The sequence below is a fragment of the Bos mutus genome, chromosome 14, assembly GCF_027580195.1.
Source record: "Bos mutus isolate GX-2022 chromosome 14, NWIPB_WYAK_1.1, whole genome shotgun sequence".
NCBI lineage: Eukaryota > Metazoa > Chordata > Mammalia > Artiodactyla > Bovidae > Bos > Bos mutus.
In genome coordinates, this window is record NC_091630.1 from 37,188,490 (window position 1) to 37,210,370 (window position 21,881).

The following is a 21,881-nucleotide window of genomic DNA, read 5'->3' on the forward strand; positions in this document are numbered from 1 at the left end:
GAAAATTCTGAAAGACATGGGCATACCAGACCACCTGACCTGCCTCTTGAGAAACGTGTATGCAGGTCAGGAAGCAACAGTTAGAACTGGACATGGAACAACAGATTGCTTCCAAATAGGAAAAGGAGTATGTCAAGGCTGTATATTGTCACCCTGCTTATTTAACTTATATGCAGAGTACATCATGAGAAATGCTGGGCTGGGAGAAACACAAGCTGGAATCAAGATTGCTGGGAGAAATATCAATAACCTCAGATATGCAGATGACACCACCGTTATGGCAGAAAATGAAGAAGAACTAAAGAGCCTCTTGATGAAAGTGAAAGAAGAGAGTGAAAAAGTTGGCTTAAAGCTCAACATTTAGAAAACTAAGATCATGGCATCCGGTCCCATCACTTCATGGGAAATAGATGGGGAAACCTTGGAAACAGTGGCTTACTTTATTTTTGTAGTCTCCAACATCACTGCAGATGGTGACTGCAGTCATGAAATTAAAAGAGGCTTACTTCTTGGAAGAAAAGTTATGACCAACCTAGAGAATATATTAAAAAGCAGAGACATTACTTTGCCAAAGGTCCATCTAGTCAGAGCTATGGTTTTTCCAGTGGTCATGTATGGATGTGAGAGTTGTACTGTAAAGAAAGCTGAATGCTGAAGAATTGATGCTTTTGAACTGTGGTGTTGGAGAAGACTCTTGAGAGTCCCTTGAACTGCAAGGAGATCCAACCAGTCCATTCTAAAGGAGATCAGTCTTGAATATTTGTTGGAAGAACTGATGCTGAAGCTGAAACTCCAATATTTTGGCCACCTGATGTAAAGAACTGACTCATTTGAAAAGATCTTGATGCTGGGAAGGATTGAGGGTGGGTGGAGAAGGGGATGACAGAGGATGAGATGGTTGAATGGCATCACTGACTCAATGGACATGAGTTTGAGTAAACTCCGGGAGTTGGTGATGGACAGGGAGGCCTGACATGCTGCAGTCCATGGGGTCACAAAGATTGGACATGACTGAGCAGCTGAACTGAACAGGGCAACCAATCACAGAAATTGAGCTCCCCTGATGAAAGATAAGAACCTTAGCTCTCATGATCAGTGGCATTGAACCTACAGTGGTCCATGATCTCCTTAATCCCTCCTAACTTTGAGGGTTTGTCCTCTGGGTGGAAACTTTGGACCTCAAAGAAACTATATCTCTTGTGTTGGGTTCTATCCAGCCACTGGAGAGAGATTCAGTGGTGTAAGAGATACTTAACACCAATAAGAGTATTAAAGAACCATCACAGTAATCTTTCTAAAACTTTAGGCACTGAGGCATTTTACTCCTACTCATGTATAAGTGTGTATGTGATATGTGTAATTGTAAGAAAATTTTAGCTTAAATAAGCTGAATTAATTTTTTTGAATATTGCTGTTCATTTGAATGTTAATATAGTGAAAGCCATTTGAAAAGGCTACCCGTATTTGGTTTTTGCTTATTATAGCAGAGTCAATACAAAATGATTCACTGAAGGTCTTAGACTCCCTGCGGCTTTTCCATTTGCCCATCTCCTTTCTGCCAATTCATTGACGGTACTTTTTCCAGACCCATTCTTCAGCATTTATGCTTACAGCTTATTCCACATTCAAGGTTTTATGCACTTGTCTAAGTTTTATAATTATGTTGCATGGGAATTTCCAGTTTGCCCTTTCAGAGCACAAGGCAGGCATTTTATTGAATATTTATTGAAGAAATAGATACTTACTAAATATCCAGTGAGCTGAGTGAGAGATTAGAATGAAGAGAACACAACCTCAGAAGTTTGAAGTGTGTCCATAAAACTGAATTCAACCTTCAACACATGCAAAACAAATACGTGAATGTAACCTAATGCTGTAAAGGCCCATTAGCCTGCACATTTCACGTTTCGAAATTACATAATAAGATAAGGGAAGACAGGGCTCTTCCAACTTGTAGATGGGAAACACGAGGCAGAAAGCAGTGGTTTGACTGAGGTTTTTTTCCACTTAATTTCATTGCCTCTTAAAAAACGACGGAAACATTCGTGGAACAACTTTGTGCTGATTCACTCAAAAACTCAACCTCAAGCCATTGTGATTTCTCATTTCTTTTTTGGACCAAGTATTTTTGTGTCTGCAAGTGAAGTAGAAGTGTAAAATCGATTAAGAAGGATGGAGACTCCTGCACGTCTGGATCAGAGAGAATTTTTTCACCCTGACTGCAAGGTAAACCCATTACTCCTTGATGAGGTGCTTTCCTTTGTTCAACCTTCAAATTTAATACTTAGCAAAAAAAGAAAAGGAAAATGGTTTGGGTATAAAATAATATTCGACACACTATTAAAGTTGAGGGATGAGAAAGCAGGAGATAAAAAAATTAATATTTATGGTTACTTAATAGATGTTTTTAAAAGTTCAGAATCAATATTTTGAAAGATTGACTCCTGTTTAAATGTCAGAAAATAAATGGAACAGGCTGAGGCAGTGTTGCCAGGCCCAAACTACTCAAATTGTAGGCAAGTACGGTTTGTGACTGCTCTGGTATTGGTGTTCTCACTCAGAGCAGAGGGGTATGAGAAATCTACATAAGAATCAATCATTTTAAACCTACTGTGGCAGACAATAATGATCCCCAAAGGCGGCTATGTCCTAATCCCTAGAGCCTGAGAGCACGTTATTGTGTGTAACAGTAGGGACTTTGCAGATTTAAAAAAATTTTTTTAAGTAGAACTTTCAAAAATTATTTATTTATTTATTGGCTGCTCTGGGTATTCATTGCTGTGCTCAGGCTTTCTCCAGTTGCAGGGAGCAAGCAGGGACTTCCTAGTCCCTAGGACTAGTTGCGGTGTGGCGTCTGTTTCGGAGCACAGGCCCGCGGGGTCCAGAAGTTGTGGCACACGGGCTCAGTAGTTTGCTTTGCAGCATGTGGGAGCTGCCCAGACCAGGGATTGAACCCCTGTCCCTTGCATTGCCAGGTGGATTCTTAACCACTGGACCGACCAGGGAAGTCCCAGATTTTTTTTTTTTTAATGTAGCTGTGCTGGGTCTTCACTGGTGCTTGAGGGCTTTCTCTAGTTGCGGAGAGTGAGGGCTACTTTTTGTTATGGGCCCTGAAGTACACAGACGTCAGTAGTTAAACGGCACATGGGCTTGGTTGCTCTGCAGCATGTCGACTCTTCCTGGACTGGGGATCAAACCCATGTTCTCTGCATTGGTAGGCAGAGTCTTATCCACTGTGCCACCTGGGAAGTCCCCAGATTTTTTTTTTTTAACTGAAGTATAGTTGTTTACAATGTCATGTTCATTTCAATTGTACAACAAAATGATTCTTTCCACATTCTTTTTCATTATAGAAAAATAGTTATTACAAAATGTTGAATATAGTTCCTGTACTATAGAGTAGATCTTTTTGTTTATATTTTTTTAACTAGAAATTTTAAACTATTAAGGGGAACTATTTTTTTTTCATATTCTTATTGGCAATTTCTCTTTCTTCTTTTTTGAAATGACTGTACATTTGTACATTTTTCTATTGATTTATTCATATTTTTCATACTAGTTTATTGGAATCCCTCACAAGTTAACATTAACACTTAGTCATGTATTTTGCAAATGTCAGTACAATTCATTCTTTTCCTCCTTAATTCATTAAGATTTTTAAACAGAAATTTGTTTTTCTTATTTTTATAGGATTCAGTTCAGTTCAGTCACTCAGTCGTGTCCGACTCTTTGCGACCCCATGAACCGCAGCACACCTGGTCTCCCTGTCCATCACCAACTCCAGGAGCTTACTCAAACTCATGTCCATCTAGTTGGTGATGCCATCCAACCATGTCATCTCTGTCGTCCCCTTCTCCTCCTGCTCTCAATCTTTCCCAGCATCAGGGTCTTTTCCAATGAGTCAGCTCTTCGCATCAGGTGGCCAAAGTATTGGAGTTACAGCTCCAATTGGAGTTTATAGGATTAAAACTTTTATTAAATTGTTCTTTGGTGACATGCTTAGAAAATGTTGCTCCAAAGTTGCACATTCATCCCTACTTATTTTCCTCCAAGATTTGATGACTTTACTTTTTCCATTTAAATGTTTTATCCACCTGAAATTCATTTTACCATGTGATGTTACCTAGTGATAGAACTCGAATTTTTCTAAATTGGTAGCTAAATTTACCAATACCATTTACAGAATAAATCAAGAACATCTTAGGCTCTACCATCACAGAATTCATGCAAACAGTAGGATTGGTATTTGAGTATTTCCCCCCAATGATGGTGCCCTCCTCATTGTCATGTGTTGAATATCCTCATAAATTGTCTCTCCTCTCCTAGGAATTGCTGCCAGGAAAGTGTCTTACAAATTCATTTTCAATACAATCTCCAAGTGTTGAACACCTTCTATAGATCAGGCTCTGAGCTAAGCTTCTTAAGATAAGTCACAGATCTTATCTTCAAGAAGTCTAGTGTTCAATGGTGAGACACAAATAGAAGCAGTAGGAGTTTTTAAATTAATTAATTAATTTGGCTGTATTGGGTCTTAGTTGTGGAAGGCAAGATCTTCATTGCAACCTGCAGGATCTGAGTTCCCCAACCAGGGATTGAACCCATGTGCCCTGCATCAGAAGGTGGATTCTTAACCACTAGACCACCAGGGAAGTCCTGAGAAGCAGAGAGAGTTTTAAGGTAGAATAATACTGAAGACTTCCTTGGTGGCTCAGATGGTAAAGAATCCACCTGCAATGCAGATTCGATCCCTGGGTCAGAAAGATCCACTAGAGAAGGGAATGGCAACCCACTCCAGTATTCTTGCCTAGAGAATTCTATAGATAGAAGAGCCTGGCAGGTTACATACAGTCCATGGGGTTTCAAAGACTCAGACATAACTGAGGCACTAACACTATCTAATACTATTAATATTTATAACTATTTATTGAGTGCTTACTGTATGCCTCTCACTAAACCAGGTACTTCATAATCATCTCATTTCACCCTCAGGACAATGTTTAGGTGCTGCATTGATTCTCACGTTCATGACACATCCTCCCTTTACAAGTGATTAAAGGAGCAGATGTTTCAGGTACTGAAACTGATCGACACGACACACTTTTTAGTCCAAGCCGGTTGTCAGTCCTGAGAAAACATCACATTGAGAAATCTGTTGACAAAGCAAGGTGAGGGAAGAGCTCTGTGGGTCCTCTTGGCTGCTGAGCCCTAGCTTTGGATGACTGGCAGAGACTAAGGGCATACTCTAGACAACTACAGAACATTATGTGTTCCATGGCGACCAGGAGCCACTACAGATCCCACACATTGTGTCTGACTGCTGCTTTCCTCACTGGCCTGGAGGAGCCACCAGGCTTGCACCTTGTCCAGGCCAGCAGCTTCTGTTTCAGCTATTCTGAGTCCAGTGCCAGGCATGTGTGCAGCCTCATGGCAAAGGGTTCCAGCTCCTTTGATTTCACTGGCATTGCCAAGGTTGGAGGCAAGGAGGAACTGATTTATGTTCCCATTTGTCATTCTGCCCTGCTTCATGTCTATGAATCTTCAATGACTTCCATTCCAGATGCAGAGGCAACAGGCTTCCACTTCTTCGACAGCACCTACAACTGTGTAAAATCAGATCCCTAACGTAAATCCTTTATTCCATGTCATCCACAGCGATTCTGTGTCTCTGCTGAAACACTGACTGATACAATATGTTTGAATGTTAAATAACAAATAGGGGTTAGTGGTAGCCTCTGGGGAGAGAAGGAAGAGAATGAATTGGCTGTAAGGTCTTCAGTGTTATTTATGTAATAAAATAACAATTTTTTCATAATGTATTTGTTATAGCAAATTATATCATATATTATAAAGTAGTATATGTTATTTTCAATTATAAAATTGTCATATGTTATAATAAAATTATAAAATTGTGAATTTATCAGGCTGGTGTCTGAGTACACAATGAATGAACAAATGTGTGACTTTGGGCAAATTATTCAACCTCTCTTCTTTTCCATTTCTTGATCTTCAAAATAATAGGATTTAATTATATTTATGTGCATTTAATTTTAAAAATTCTTGAACTCCATCAGTACAGTCTGTTGATTTATATCAGGAAATAAAATACCTGTTCTCAAATATTTGAAGACCGCAATGGAAGATGGTGATCTGCTTTAACCTATGTTATTTTTTAGAGCAATGGGTTATATTCAATATAAGAAATAATTTCCCACCAAAAGAACAAGATGACTTTGGAGTAATGTGTTCTCTCTTTCTGGAAAAGCACAGGCAAAAGACAGATGATTCTTTTTTTTTTTTTTTTATCATGGGGGCTACTGAAGAACTTACCATCACAGGAGAATGATCAAGTAGCATAAATACTTTCCATTTAAACTATTAGTTTAGATGGTTACCAAAGCATAGTCCAGGGCTAATTTTTTTCAGTTATAAAAGATATAGCGTTACAGTTTTAATAGTTGATCAGGGCATACACAATTTCTTGCTTGTTAATTTGAACATGTAGCCAGGAATAAATAGCACACAGTATGTGTAATGCAATCTTAAAAGTGTTTTATTGGAACAATTCTTAGACCTCATACAAGGAAATGAAAAAATAAGGAATGTAAATGAATGCTATGTCAGACTGATGAGGCAAGTCTCCAGAGATCTCTGGAAGTTAGAATGGATTTTAAAATTCATTATGACTGAATTATAAAATAAATGAAAACCAGCAGGGTTAAATATGAGGTTGATGATGGACGGAAAAGAAAGTTCTGTGGATACCCAAGACGGAGCAAGTTCAAGTTCACCTCTAGGATAAGAAGAGATTTTATTCCAGGTTCTTCTCTTTTAGAGTTTATTGTGTGTCAGGCACTGTGCTGGTCACTTGAAATACAAAGACCAAGAAAACACAGTATCAACCATTTAGAAGTTCATGCTTTCAAGGGAGGGGCAGACATAAACAACTGAGTGCACATAATAATAATAATAGTGTAATAGCTCAAACCACTTGAGCACTAACAATGTCCCAAATACTTTTCTAAGCACTTTATACAGATTCACTCGTTTCATTCTCACACCAGCCTTATGAGGTAGATACTATTCTATCACCTGTCTTACACATATTGAAAGTGAGGCACAGGTGGCTTAAGTACCTTACTTAGGACACACAGCTTCTGAGGGCAGAGCCAAGGTTTCGACCCAAATAGATCTAGATCAGAATCTGTGATCCTGACAATGCACCTCATTGCCTCTTTCAACATGATGATAATTCAGGGCTAAGAAGGCTAGAGATTGCTACTTTAAAGATGTTTATAATTATTCTTACTGGTTTTTTTTTAATAAATAATCTGTTGATGAGAAGCTTTGAAAATAGAGACTTTTAGTGCATATTAGAAAGAAGATGGGGACATTCCATGCAATTTAGCACAGGTTTAGTAATAGACACGGAGAAGGCAATGGCACCCCTCTCCAGTACTCTTCCCTGGAAAATCCCATGGATGGAGGAGCCTGCAGGGCTGCAGTCCATGGGATCGCTGAGGGTCGGACACGACTGAGCAACTTCACTTTCACTTTTCACTTTCATGCACTGGAGAAGGAAATGGCAACCCACTCCAGTGTTCTTGCCTGGAGAATCCCAGGGACGGGGGAGCCTGGTGGGCTGCCGTCTATGGGGTCACACAGAGTCGGACATGACTGAAGTGACTTAGCATAGCATAAAATAGACATGTGTGTTTCTGATAGTTCCCAAGAAACCTAATGGCAAAAATCACAGCTCATCTCAATTATATACCTATTGGATTGCAAAACTGTATCAAGCATTTCTTGGGGGTGGGGTGGGGTGGGAAGGATAAAAATAAGAGAAGTCTCTTAATTTTAGAAAGTTTAAGCTCTAGCAATATTACATAGGAACCTGGAATATTAGGTCCATGAATCAAGGTAAATTGGAAGTGGTCTGTTTGACCACTTGACAAGAGTGAACACCAACATTTTAGGAATCAGTGAACTAAAATGAACCAGAATGGGTGAATTTAATTCAGATAACCATTATATCTACTAATGTGGGCAAGAAATGGAGCAGCCCTCATAGTCAACAAAAAAGAACACGAAATGCAGTCCTTGGGTGCAATCTCAAAAATGACAGAATGATCTCTGTTCATTTCCAAGGTAAACCATTCAATATCACAGTAATCCAAGCCTATGCCCCCAACCAGTAATGCTAAAGAAGCTCAAGTTGAATGGTTCTGTGATAACCTAAAAAGCCCTCTGGAACTAATGCCAAAAAAAGATGTCCTTTTCATCACAGGGGACTGGAATTCAAAAGTAGGAACTCCAGAGATACCTGGAGTAACAGATAAGTTTGACTTTGAAGTACAAAATGAAGCAGGGCGAAGGCTAACAGAGTTTTGCCAAGAGAACACACTGGTCATAGCAAACACCCTCTTCCAACAGGACAAGAGATGACTCTATGCATGACATCACCAAATGGTCAATACCAAGTCAGACTGATCATATTCCTTGCAGCAGCAGATAAGCTCTATACCATTAGCAAAAACAAGACCAGGAGCTGACAGTGGCTCAGATTATAAACTCCTTACCACAAAATCCAGACTTAAATGGAAGAACTGGACATGGAACAACAGACTGGTTCCAAATAGGAAAAGGAGTACGTCAAGGCTGTATATTGTCACCCTGCTTATTTAACTTATATGCAGAGTACATCATGAGAAATGTACACCATCAGAGTACATCATGGGTTTGAGGAAGCACAAGCTGGAATCAAGATTGCCGGGAGAAATATCAATAACCTCACATATACAGATGACACCACCCTTATGGCAGAAAGTGAAGAAGAACTAAAGAGCCTCCTGATGAAAGTGAAATAGGAGAGTGAAAAAGTTGGCTTAAAGCTCAACATTCAGAAAACGAAGATCATGGCGTCCAGTCCCATCACTTCATGGCAAATAGATGGGGAAACAGTGGAAACAGTGGCTGACTTTATTTTTGGGGGCTCCAAAATCACTGCAGATGGTGATTGCAGCCGTGAAATTAAAAGACACTCCTTGGAAGGAAAGTTATGACCAACCTAGACAGCATATTCAAAAGCAAAGACATTACTTTGCCAACAAAGGTCCGTCTAGTCAAGGCTATAGTTTTTCCAGTGGTCATGTATGCATGTGAGAGTTGGACCATAAAGAGGGGTGAGCACAGAAGAATTGATGCTTTTGAACTGTGGTGCTGGAGAAGACTCTTGAGAGTCCCTTGGACTGCAAGGAGATCCAACCAGTCTATCCTTAGGGAAATCGGTCCTGGGTTTTCATTGGAAGGACTGATGTTAAAGCTGAAACTCCAGTATTTTAGCCACCTGATGTGAAGAGCTGACTCATTTGAAAAGACCCTGATGTTGGGAAAGATTCAGGGCAGGAAGAGATGGGGATGACAGAGGATGAGATGGTTGGATGGCATTACCAACTCAATGGACATGAGTTTGGGTAGACTTCAGGAGTCAGTGATGGACAGGGAGGTCTGGCATGCTGCAGTCCATGGGTTCGCAAAGAGTCAGACATGACTGAACGACTGAACTGAAACACTAGCATGTAAGATGAATCTAATACACAAATAATTATAGTATAGAGCAGTTTGTGGTAAGTGCCATGAAAGGGATACAGAATGGCAGAGAAGTTGCTGCTGATGCTGCTAAGTCACTTCAGTTGTGTCCGACTCTGTGCGACCCCATGGACTGCAGCCTACCAGGCTTCTCCATCCATGGGATTCTTCAGGTAAGAACACTGGAGTGGGTTGCCATTTCCTTCTCCAATGCATGAAAGTGAAAAGTGAAAGTGAAGTCGCTCAGTCGTGTCTGACTCTTAGCGACCCCATGGACTGCAGCCTATCAGGCTCCTCCATCCATGGGATTTTCCGGGCAACAGTACTGGAGTGGGGTGCCATTGCCTTCTCCTGGCAGAGAAGTTAAGAGCTAAGAAATTTTCATTCTGTGGAAGGATCAATTGTCAACTTGCCACACCCTATTCCTACTTTACATTAAAGGTTCTACTGATTTAAGTTTCTTTTTCTCTGAAAATTCAGTGTTCTTCATTAGCTTTATGGTCTTGTCTTGCCCTACAATGTAGGGGTTATTGTAATATTGTAAGTAAAAGATAAAACAAAGGAAAACTACCTAGGGCTGTAGATGTAGAGAAAGGATAGAGTTAAGTAATTTAAAAGATAGATTTAGCTAGTCTTGAGCACCAATAGGAAATACTGGAAAGTGTTCAGGAAACAATCCAGTGTGCTTTAAATGTTTCTATCTTAGATGAGCATGTTGATGGTAGAGTCGTCTGTCTAAATAAGAATTAATATGGAAGCAACTTTGGAGTGGAAAGAAAAATACTGAGTTTTAGTTGAGGTCACAGTGACCTTAAAATATTTATGGAGCACCATGGTGTCTAAGAGACAGAAATATAAACAACTGAGACATAAACTGAGAAATATAAACTGGGACACTTTGGGTGATAACCTGAAATTATTGGCTTGGGTCAAAGCAATCTGAGAGAGTCTAACATTGAGATGTTCAAGATACAAATCCTAAGGAGTATAAAAAATTAACAACATTGCCACGAAAAGAGGTATCTGAGAAAATTAAGAAGTCCAGAGAGAGACAGGGTAAATATAGGAAAGAGGAAGCCAGGGGAGGAGAAGAGCTTCAAGAAGGAAGGAAAAGCCAACATTGTTGGTTGCTTTGAAGCCTCCATCAGTAATAAGTAAAAAGGATTTGTTGGGTTTTAGTAGCGCTGGCTTTTTCAATGGCTCCTGCAAGAGCAGCTGCAGAGGAGCAATGGTACTGGAGTGGGTTGCCATTTCTTTCTCCAGGGCATCTTCCTGACCCAGGGATCTAACCTGTGTCTCCCGCATTGTAGGCAGACGCTTTACCATCTGAGCTACCAGAGAAGCTGAAATGATGTTACCTGAGGCCAAGAAGAAAACTGCAGTAATAGATTGTAACTTCAAATATAGATGATTCTTTCAAGATTTTTGGATAAAAGAGGAATTAAGAAGACAACTGGAATAGTTGTAGCTGGACTTACAATTCATTTTACAGGAGAATAAATGGGAAGTCAAAATGCTTTTGTCTCTTTTTTTCCTTTAGGCTCTGTTTGCAAAGTGCTTTAATTCTGTGCTTATGAAGAAATTTCTGAAGTAAAGATTTCTGTAAAAATATATGTTAGACAACAATCATCATTTTCATGAACATGAATCAATATAATATTAATATCACCAATTTCTATATAACTAAATTTACTAGAATTCTAAAATTATATTTACCTGCATTTAGTCAGCATGCTCCTGCTTAGTCACTCAGTCGTGTCTAACTCTTTTTGCAACCCCATAGACTGTAGCCCGCTAAGCTCCTCTGTCCATGGGATTTTCTAGGCAAGAATATTGGAGTGGGTTGCCATTTCCTCCTCCAGGGGATCTTCTAAACCCAGGGACTGAACCCACATCTCCCATGTCTCCTGCCCTGCAGGCAGATTCTTAGCCACCAAGCCACCAGGGAAGCCCCATTTGGTCTGTATATTTTGAATTAATTTATTGATATGAAGTTTCTTTTGGGTGTATTGTTAAAATACTGAGAAATAATAAACAACACAACAATAGCTTTTTGAGCATTTACAACATGCCAGGCACTTTTCTCGGTGCATGTATTTTATTTACCTTTGCCAGTCCTCCCAAGAATCCATGAGGCCGGTCCTGTTTTTTATCTCCATTTCACAGAAGCACACAGGGAGGTTCCATTCCCAACTGAGTAAATGGCAGGCCTGTGTTCCAGCCCAGGCAGCTCTGTATGCATGCTTCTAATCATCATGCTGTCTTGCATCTTGGTTGTAAATTGTAACTATCATCATACCTAAAGAAGCATCTCAGGCAATAGAGTCTTGTTCTATTTTTCTGTCTTCACTAACTTTCAGGAGCTTATTTCTCCCTCCTGCACTTTAGCTTGAACAATAAAAAAGCATAGCAAAGTCACTTGTATAACTATACCAGAACTCAGATTCAAACTTGGAAATGTTTAATCCCTCTGTTTAAGAGGACTTCTTGGCTACTCCATCTCACTTTCCAAATGGGAACCAAGGAGGGATCCTGGCATGAACAGGTCATTGCCATCGGACCACTGGGTAAGGTATGCAATTGGGAGATTTTTAAATGGATTTTGATTATTGAGGAATTCCCTGGTGGTCCAGTGGTTAAGACTGCATGGTCATGGCCAAGGACTGGGGTTTCAATCTCTGGTCAGGGAACTGAGATCTCAGACCACATAGGGAGGCCAAAACAATAAAATAAAAAAGTTTCTGATTGTCAAAGTTAGAACTGAAATCTAAAGAAAAGCAAAATTTATTTCTCATGAAAACTATTCAAGATATTTATACAAAAAATACTGTAAATAACAAAACTCTTCAGACTTGGGATCGAAATGTTGAGAATGCTTCAATAATAAGAATAAAACTAAGGGGAAGAGACTTTTCTCTCAGCTCATATTAAATGGATGGGACAGGGTTTGCACAAATATTTTTTTAAATGTCCTTATTATGAGTTACATAGGGAGCAACATAAAATAATACAAGTTTAGAAACAAATTAAAATTCAGATCAGATCAGTTCTTCAGTTGTGTCCGACTCTTTGCGACCCCATGAATCGCAGCACGCCAGGCCTCCCTGTCCATCACCAACTCCTGGAGTTCACCAGACTCACGTCCATCGAGTCAGTGATGCCATCCAGCCATCTCATCCTCTGTCGTCCCCTTCTCCTCCTGCCCCCAGTCCCTCCCAGCATCAGGGTCTTTTCCAATGAATCAACTCTTCGAATGAGGTGGCCAAAGTATTGGAGTTTCAGCTTTAGCATCATTCCTTCCAAAGAAATCCCAGGGCTGATCTCCTTCAGAATGGACTGGTTGGATCTCCTTGCAGTCCAAGGGACTCTCAAGAGTCTTCTCCAACACCACAGTTCAAAAGCATTAATTCTTCGGTGCTCAGCCTTCTTCACAGTTCAACTCTCACATCCATACATGACCACGGGAAAAACCATAGCCTTGACTAGACGAACCTTTGTTGGCAAAGTAATGTCTCTGCTTTTCAATATGCTATCTAGATTGGTCATAACTTTCCTTCCAAGGAATAAGCGTCTTTTAATTTCATGGCTGCAGTCACCATCTGCAGTGATTTTGGGATCCAGAAAAATAAAGTCTGACACTGTTTCCACTGCTTCCCCATCTATTTCCCATGAAGTGATGGGACCGGATGCCATGATCTTCATTTTCTGAATGTTGAGCTTTAAGCCAACTTTTTCACTCTCCACTTTCACTTTCATCAAGAGGCTTTTGAGTTCCTCTTCACTTTCTGCCATAAGGGTCGTGTCATCTGCATATCTGAGGTTATTGATATTTCTCCCGGCAATCTTGATTCCAGCTTGTGTTTCTTCCAGTCCAGCGTTTCTCATGATGTACTCTGCATATAAGTTAAATAAACAGGGTGACAATATACAGCCCCAACATACTCCTTTTCCTATTTGGAACCAGTCTGTTGTTCCATGTCCAGTTCTAACTCTTGCTTCCTGACCTGCATACAAATTTCTCAAGGGGCAGATCAGGTGGTCTGGTATTCCCATCTTTTTCAGAATTTTCCAGTTTATTGTGATCCACAAAGTCAAAGGCTTTGGCATAGTCAATAAAGCAGAAATAGATGCTTTTCTGGAACTTTCTTGCTTTTTCGATGATCCAGCGGATGTTGGCAATTTGATCTCTGGTTCCTCTGCTTTTTCTAAAACCAGCTTGAACATCAGGAAGTTCACAATTCACATATTGCTGAAGCCTGGCTTGGAGAATTTTGAGCATTACTTTACTAGCGTGTGAGATGAGTGCAATCGTGCGGTAGTTTGAGCATTCTTTGGCATTGCCTTTCTTTGTGATTGGAATGAAAACTGTCCTTTTCCAGTCCTGTGGCCACTGGTGAGTTTTCCAAATTTGCTGGCATATTGAGTGCAGCACTTTCACAGCATCATCTTTCAGGATTTGGAATAGCTCAACTGGAATTCCATCACCTCCACTAGCTTTGTTCGTAGTGATGCTTTCTAAGGCCCACTTGACTTCACATTCCAGGATGTCTGGCTCTAGGTCAGTGATCACACCATCGTGATTATCTGGGTCATGAAGATCTTTTTTGTACAGTTTTTCTGTGTATTCTTGCCATCTCTTCTTAATATCTTCTGCTTCTGTTAGGTCCATACCATTTCTGTCCTTTATCGAGCCCACCTTTGCATGAAATGTTCCTTTGGTATCTCTGATTTTCTTGAAGAGATCTCTAGTCTTTCCCATTCTGTTGTTTTCCTCTATTTCTTTGCATTGATCGCTGAGGAAGGCTCTCTTATCTCTTCTTGCTATTCTTTGGAACTCTGCATTCAGATGTTTATATCTTTCCTTTTCTCCTTTGCTTTTTGCTTCTCTTCTTTTCACAGCTATTTGTAAGGTCTCCCTAGACAGCCATTTTGCTTTTTTGCATTTCTTTTCCATGGGGATGGTCTTGATCCCTGTCTCCTGTACAATGTCACGAACCTCATTCCATAGTTCATCAGGCACTCTATCTATCAGATCTAGGCCCTTAAATCTATTTCTCACTTCCACTGTATAATCATAAGGGATTTGATTTAGGTCATACCTGAATGGTCTAGTGGTTTTCCCTACTTTCTTCAATTTAAGTCTGAATTTGGTGATAAGGAGTTCATGGTCTGAGCCACAGTCAGCTCCTGGTCTTGTTTTTGCTGACTGTATAGAGCTTCTCCATCTTTGGCTGCAAAGAATACAATCAATCTGATTTCGGTGTTGACCATCTGGTGATGTCCATGTATAGAGTCTTCTCTTGTGTTGTTGGAAGAGGGTGTTTGTTATGACCCGTGCATTTTCTTGGCAAAACCCTATTAGTCTTTGCCCTGCTTCATTCCGTATTCCAAGGCCAAATTTGCCTGTTACTACAGGTGTTTCTTGACTTCCTACTTTTGCATTCCAGTCCCCTATAATGAAAAGGACATCTTTTTGGGGTGTTAGTTCTAAAAGGTCTTGTAGGTCTTCATAGAACCGTTCAACTTCAGCTTCTTCAGCGTTACTGGTTGAGGCATAGACTTGGATTACTGTAATATTGAATGGTTTGCCTTGGAAATGAACAGAAATCATTCTGTTGTTTTTGAGATTGCATCCAAGTACTGCATTTCAGACTCTTTTGTTGACTATGATGGCTACTCCATTTCTTCTGAGGGATTTTGCCCACAGTAGTAGATATAATGGTCATCTGAATTAACTTCACCCATTCCAGTCCATTTCAGTTCGCTGATTCCTAGAATGTCGACATTCACTCTTGCCATCTCTTGTTTGACCACTTCCAATTTGCCTTGATTCATGGACCTGACATTCCAGGTTCCTATGCAATATTGCTCTTTACAGCATCGGACCTTGCTTCTATCACCAGTCCCATCCACAACTGGGTATTATTTTTGCTTTGGTTCCATCCCTTCATTCTTTCTGGAGTTATTTCTCCACTGATCTCCAGTAGCATATTGGGCACCTACTGACCTGGGGAGTTTCTCTTTCAGTATCCTATCATTTTGCCTTTTCATACTGTTCATGGGGTTCTCAAGGCAAGAATACTGAAGTGGTTTGCCATTCCCTTCTCCAGTGGACCACATTCTGTCAGATCTCTCCACCATGACCTGCCCGTCTTGGGTTGCCCCACGGGCATGGCTTAGTTTCATTGAGTTAGACAAGGCTGTGGTCCTGGTGTGATTAGATTGACTAGTTTTCTGTGAGTATGGTTTCAGTGTGTTTGCCCTCTGATGTCCTCTTGCAACACCTACCGTCTTACTTGGGTTTCTCTTACCTTGGGTGTGGGGTATCTCTTCACGGCTGCTCCAGCAAAGCGCAGCCATTGCTCCTTACCTTGGACGAGGGGTATCTCCCCACCGCCGCCCTTCCTGACCTTTAATGTGGGATAGTTCCTCTGGGCCTTCCTGGGCCCGTGCAGCCACCACTCCTTGGATGTGGGGTTGGTCCTCCCGGCCACCAACCCAGGCCTCGGGCGTGGGGTTGCTCCTCCCGGCCGCCGCCCCTGGCCTCGGATGCAATCTCGTCGCTGCCCCTGACCTCAGACGCGGGGTAGCTCCTCTCGGCAGTTCCTGTGCGGTTGCAGTCTGTTACTCTTGGCCGCTGCCCCTGACCTCAGACGTGGGGTAACTCCTCTTGGCCACCGCCCTTTGGGCATGGGGTCCTCTGGGCTTCTGCAATGGAACTGAAAGAATATATATATGTATATAAAAAACCTGATATATAGACATTATGATAGGAGAATGGTTTAATGGCTTTTCAAGCTCTTGATGATTCTAAATGTATAATATGCTGAGATACAGATATTCCTATCATTATCCATAGATTATGTCACTTCAAGTAATTCATATACATGACATCAAATTAACCTTGAACAAGGTCTAATCTAAATAGACTCTTTCTCATTGAGCATGTAGAAGGAAGTAAAGAAAAACATTCAATATTTTAAATCAAAGAATAATACATCTGCATAGCTTCTCACTAAAATATTAGAAGATAAAGCTAAATGTACTAATTGGGAAAAGGAAAATAATACTTGTTATAAGCTATTAGATATCTTAATATGCACTAAGAGTTTTACATATTCTGCCTCAGTATTCCTCACTACACTTTTCTCTCTGGGAATTTCTAATTGTTCCAATTTGGAAAAAAAAAATTCAATTAAGTTTTAGTTAAATAACTGGTCTGAGTTCACTGAGCTAGCAAGTAGCTGAGCTGAGATTGGAATCCCGTTCTGTCTGATTCCAAAATTCCTTCCACTTCAAATATTACTTCTGCGAGTAATAAAAACCATGGTCTCTCAAAATTTGAATACAATGGAAAGGTAGAAATTAAATAATAAACGTGCCATGTGTGTGCTTAGTTGCTCAGTCGTGTCTGACTCTGCGATTCCATGGACTGTAGCCCGCCAGGCTCCTCTGTCCATGGGGATTCTCCAGGCAAAAATACAGGAGTGGGTTGCCATGCCCTCCTCCAAGGGATCTTCCCAACCCAGGGATCAAACCCAGGTCTCCCACATTGCACGTGGATTCTTTACCATCTGAGCCTCCAGGGAAGCCCTAAATAATAAATATTCATAGCAAAATGTTGATCTCAGATTAAGTGGATAATAATAGATCTTGGTAATGTTCCTGTTTTACGTTAAGAAGTGAAACAAGCCATAGGAAAAAAAAAGAACTAATTCATATGCAGAGATATCATTTACCCAGTGATCACCCATAAGAACCACAGCATAACTATTAAGAGTCACTAATTTCCAAAAGATCTTATTATCCTGGAGTTCGATTTATACCAAAAAAAAAAGGAATATATGTCCTGCCTAATGGCACAGCATCCATTATTACACTAGTGGAATTTCTAGGTAAAATTATTGAAATAATAATTCTATTTCTGTCAATATATATTTAATAGAATGTGGACAAAATTGCTTCCTCAGTGAAAATCATGTATAAGTTAAGATTGTAAAATTCAACTGGCAAAATTCTACCTTAAGTTAGTTTAGACTAAAAGTGAAATGTATCATAAACAGTTTGAGGCAGGATGGATCCAGGAGCTCAAAAAATAACCACCCAGAACTTCATTCTTAAACCTCTCTTTGTTTTGCTCTCCTTGATCTTCAGGCTCCCTTTGAAAGCCCTCTCAGCTCTCCTTACAGCAACAATGGTTTCCATAGATCCAGACTTCAGGACCTCACCTCATAGTATTGTAAAAAATGATGGTCTCTAGTAGTTTTCCCAGAGAAGAGACAAAAGCCCCAAATGATTGCACATATCATTAGCTCTAGTTGGACTTCCACAATCCCTATGATCAGCGAGATGAAATACAAGTACTGACATAAGCCTCCAGAGTTGCTGCTCTATAACTGGGAGTAGACATCCCACGCAGAACACATGGACTCAGAATTGGGAAAGGCTAGTGTCTCAAAGGGGAGCTTGGGATACAATTAAATGGGAAAAGGATGTTTCAGTTCAGTTCAGTCGCTCAGTCGTGTCTGACTCTTTGCAACCCCATGAATCGCAGCACGCCAGGCTTCCCTGTCCATCACCAAATCCAGGAGTTCACTCAGACTCACGTCCATCGAGTCAGTGATGCCATCCAGCCATCTCATCCTCTGTTGTCCCCTTCTCTTCCTGCCCCCAATCCCTCTTTGGTGTCCTCCTAATTACAAATGTCAAGTACAAACTGAAGGATTTCTGACCAAGACAATAACATGAACATAGGTAATCTCATAGGCTGAAATAATATCCAAAACAGCAATAATATTAATAATTATATTGGATAAAATGTATTGATTGACTACTAAGTTAAAAGGTGAATGTTTTACATATTTTTCTAGATTGAAACCTCATAACCACCTGTGAAGTAGCTGTTATTACTACACCTATATATTACAGATGAGGACATTGAGGTCCAGAATATTTTAATTTTTCCAATTTAAAAAAGGATGAAAACTTCATCACCTGTAAACTATGGAAGGGTGCCATCTAGAGGACAGAAAATTTGAAGGAAAGTTGCTAGATAAAACACAAATAAGGCTAGATTCATGCAAAAAGTGTTTATTGAGCATCTACTACGAGTAGATATTGGGTTGATCATTAGAGACACTGAGATGAGTGATAAGTGGAGGAAAAGTCAGCTTGTAACCCCAGCTGCTAAACTTCTCATAATACTTCAAACCCACCACCTGTCTCAGGGTCTTCGTATATGCTGGTCTTTTTAGTTTCTCTCCAACCATAAGTCTTCTCTTCACACATCTCATCTTTAACATGCATGGTTCATCACTGTGTCATCTAACACCTAAACTCATTGTGCCTCTGTCAGTTGGTTGACTGTCTGATTCTTTGCAACCCCATGGACTGTAGCCTGCCAGGCTCCTCTGTCCATGGGATTCTCCAGCCAAGAATACTGGAATGGGTTGCCATTTCCTTCTACAGTGGGTCTTCCTGACCCAGGGTTACAACCCATGTTTCTTGTGCCTCCTGCACTGGCACAATCCACATAGGCAGATTCTTTAGCATTGCACCACCTGGAAAGCTTAGTACCAGCATAAACGGAAGGCTGATAATCCCAGCTGCTACCTAAGGTCGTACTAATTCTCTCTAGTACTCAGTTTCTCTCTTTCTGCAATTGCAATTTAAAACCTTAACTGTCTCCTCGAATCTTTGACTCTTCCACCTTCTCTTACTCTCAGCAATCTACCTCATCTATTTCTTCATGAGAAAATAAAAATTACTAGACAGGAACTTTCTCATGTATACTCCTAACCCTAACCCTAGCCCCATCCAATGTGGTAGGTCCTCAGAATCTTATTTTTATCATAAAACTCCCCCCTGAATCCAATTGAAAAGACCCAACTTGGACAACCTGGATTATGCTCTTGAAAAATTAGAATTGAAACTAAAGAATTAAAAATTCAGTTGCATGCTTACTTCTGACTGGAAGAGATGTAGAAATGTGAGTGATGTGCTATGACCATTGTCCATCAGAAGTATAGAACAGATTAAGTCAGTACGCACAGATAGAGGGGATGGCAGAGAAATTTTAGAAACAGAGATGAGAAATAAAAGTAAGTCACTTCTTGGTTCCAGGCCCTAAGTCAGCTATGTGCCTTCATTTCCTTGGAGACATTCCTGTAGTTGTATAATTAGGCTTGTCATGACAGTTTAGGTTGGTTTCTGTCACTTCTACTAAAATTTATAAACATAAAGCATTTACTTTGTAATTGTTTGTGAAACTTATTCTTTTCTCCCTCTCTCCAAGCAAGATTCTAGTCTAAGCTGTCATCTTTTAGCTGGACAATTGTAATGTCCACCTACTGGTCTCCCTACATACCCATTTAGCTTCATTTAGTCAGCTCTCTAGTTGGATGAGATCATTTGATTTTACTACTTTAAAACTTTTAATGGCTTCCTTTTGTTAAAAAACCAAAGATTAACATATACTGTGCAGACCTATATTATCAAGTTCCTAACTATATGGATCACCTTCAGTTCAGTTCAGTCACTCAGTCTTGTCTGATTCTTTGCGACCCCATGAATCGCAGCACACCAGGCCTCCCTGTCCATCACCATCTCCCGGAGTTCACTCAAACTCACATCCGTCGAGTCAGTGATACCATCCAGCCATCTCATCCTCTGTCATCCCCTTTTCCTCCTGCCCCCAAACCCTCCCAGCATCAGAGTCTTTTCCAATGAGTCAACTCTTCGCATGAGGTGGTCAAAGTACTGGAGTTTCAGCTTTAGCATCATTCCTTACAAAGAACTCCCAGGGCTGATCTTCTTTAGAATGGACTGGTTGGATCTCCTTGCAGTCCAAGGGACTCTCAAGAGTCTTCTCCAACACCACACTTCAAAAGCATCAATTCTTCGGCGCTCAGCTTTCTTCACAGTCCAACTCTCACATCCATACATGACCACTGGGAAAACCATAGCCTTGACTAGATGGACTTTTGTTGGCAAAGTAATATCTCTGCTTTTGAATATGCTATCTAGGTTGGTCATAACTTTCCTTCCAAGGAGTAAGTGTCTTTTAATTTCATGGCTGCAATCACCATCTGCAGTGATTTTGGAGCCCAAAAACATTAAGTCTGACACTGTTTCCACTGTTTCCCCATGGATCACCTTAGGTTACAATAATCTTCCCACTGTTCACTGACCTTCAGCAGACCCTGGAGCTCATTAAATGTACCCTGCTTGAACCCTTTTTCATTCTGCTCCCTCTGCCTGATATACCCTTTCACTCGTTAAACTGGAAAAGTCTATTTATCCTTCAGATTTCAAATTAAATGACATTTAAAATTATAATAGTGTTTATTTTTTTTTAAACCGCCTCACTCTAATTAGACTATAAGACTAATAAGGCTATATTTTCATCATCATTGTATTCATAGTATCTGACACATGGTAAATCATCAATAAATGTTTGTTAAATAAATGTGTAAGTCAAGTACCAGTGGATATACCATTTACATACATAGGGATCTGAAAAGGAGACAATACTAAAGAAACAACAAAATGAATGAAATGCTAGAAGAAAGCTTTACAGAGATGAAGTAAGTCTGAACATACAGAAAAGTTGCTTAAAAATACAAGCATAGAGACTAATAGTTTGATACTGCATCCAGGCAAAGTGAAGAAAAAAATACAACTTGTCTTCCAGTGAAGAAAAGTATGACTTCTCAGAGGTTATCGTCTCTAAAAGCCTAGAGACAATGAATTAACATCTATAAATACCTAAGACAAAATAATCTCCAATTGACTATCTACTGAACCATTTGCTATAGTGGTTATGAGTATAGGTTATGAAACAAAATTGTCTAGGTTCAAATCTTGACTCTACTTACCAGTTGTCTCACCTTCAGCAATTTAAGCTTTCTGTCTTTCAGTTATACCATCTTCAGAATGGAGATAATGTTTAGAGCTTTCGTAGAGAAGAATTCAATGAGTCAATATATGGCAAGTGTTTGCAACAGCTCTACCTAAATATAAGCATTATCCAAAGTGAAAATTTTGTTATCCAAGAATTCTGTGTCCAGTCAAGTTGCAGATGTAAAGGACATCTTCATGTGCAAAACTCCTCAGCAAGTGTACAACTCACTTACCCCTCCTGGGAAACTAAAACATTAATCAAAGTGAAGAATGTAAAAAAAGAGAAGTCAAGGCACTAAAAAAATGGAAGTCATCATTGAAACTATCATCAAAGAAAATGTATAAGTAGCTTAATGAAAATGTTATAATTTACTCATACAATAAAATATATAAAA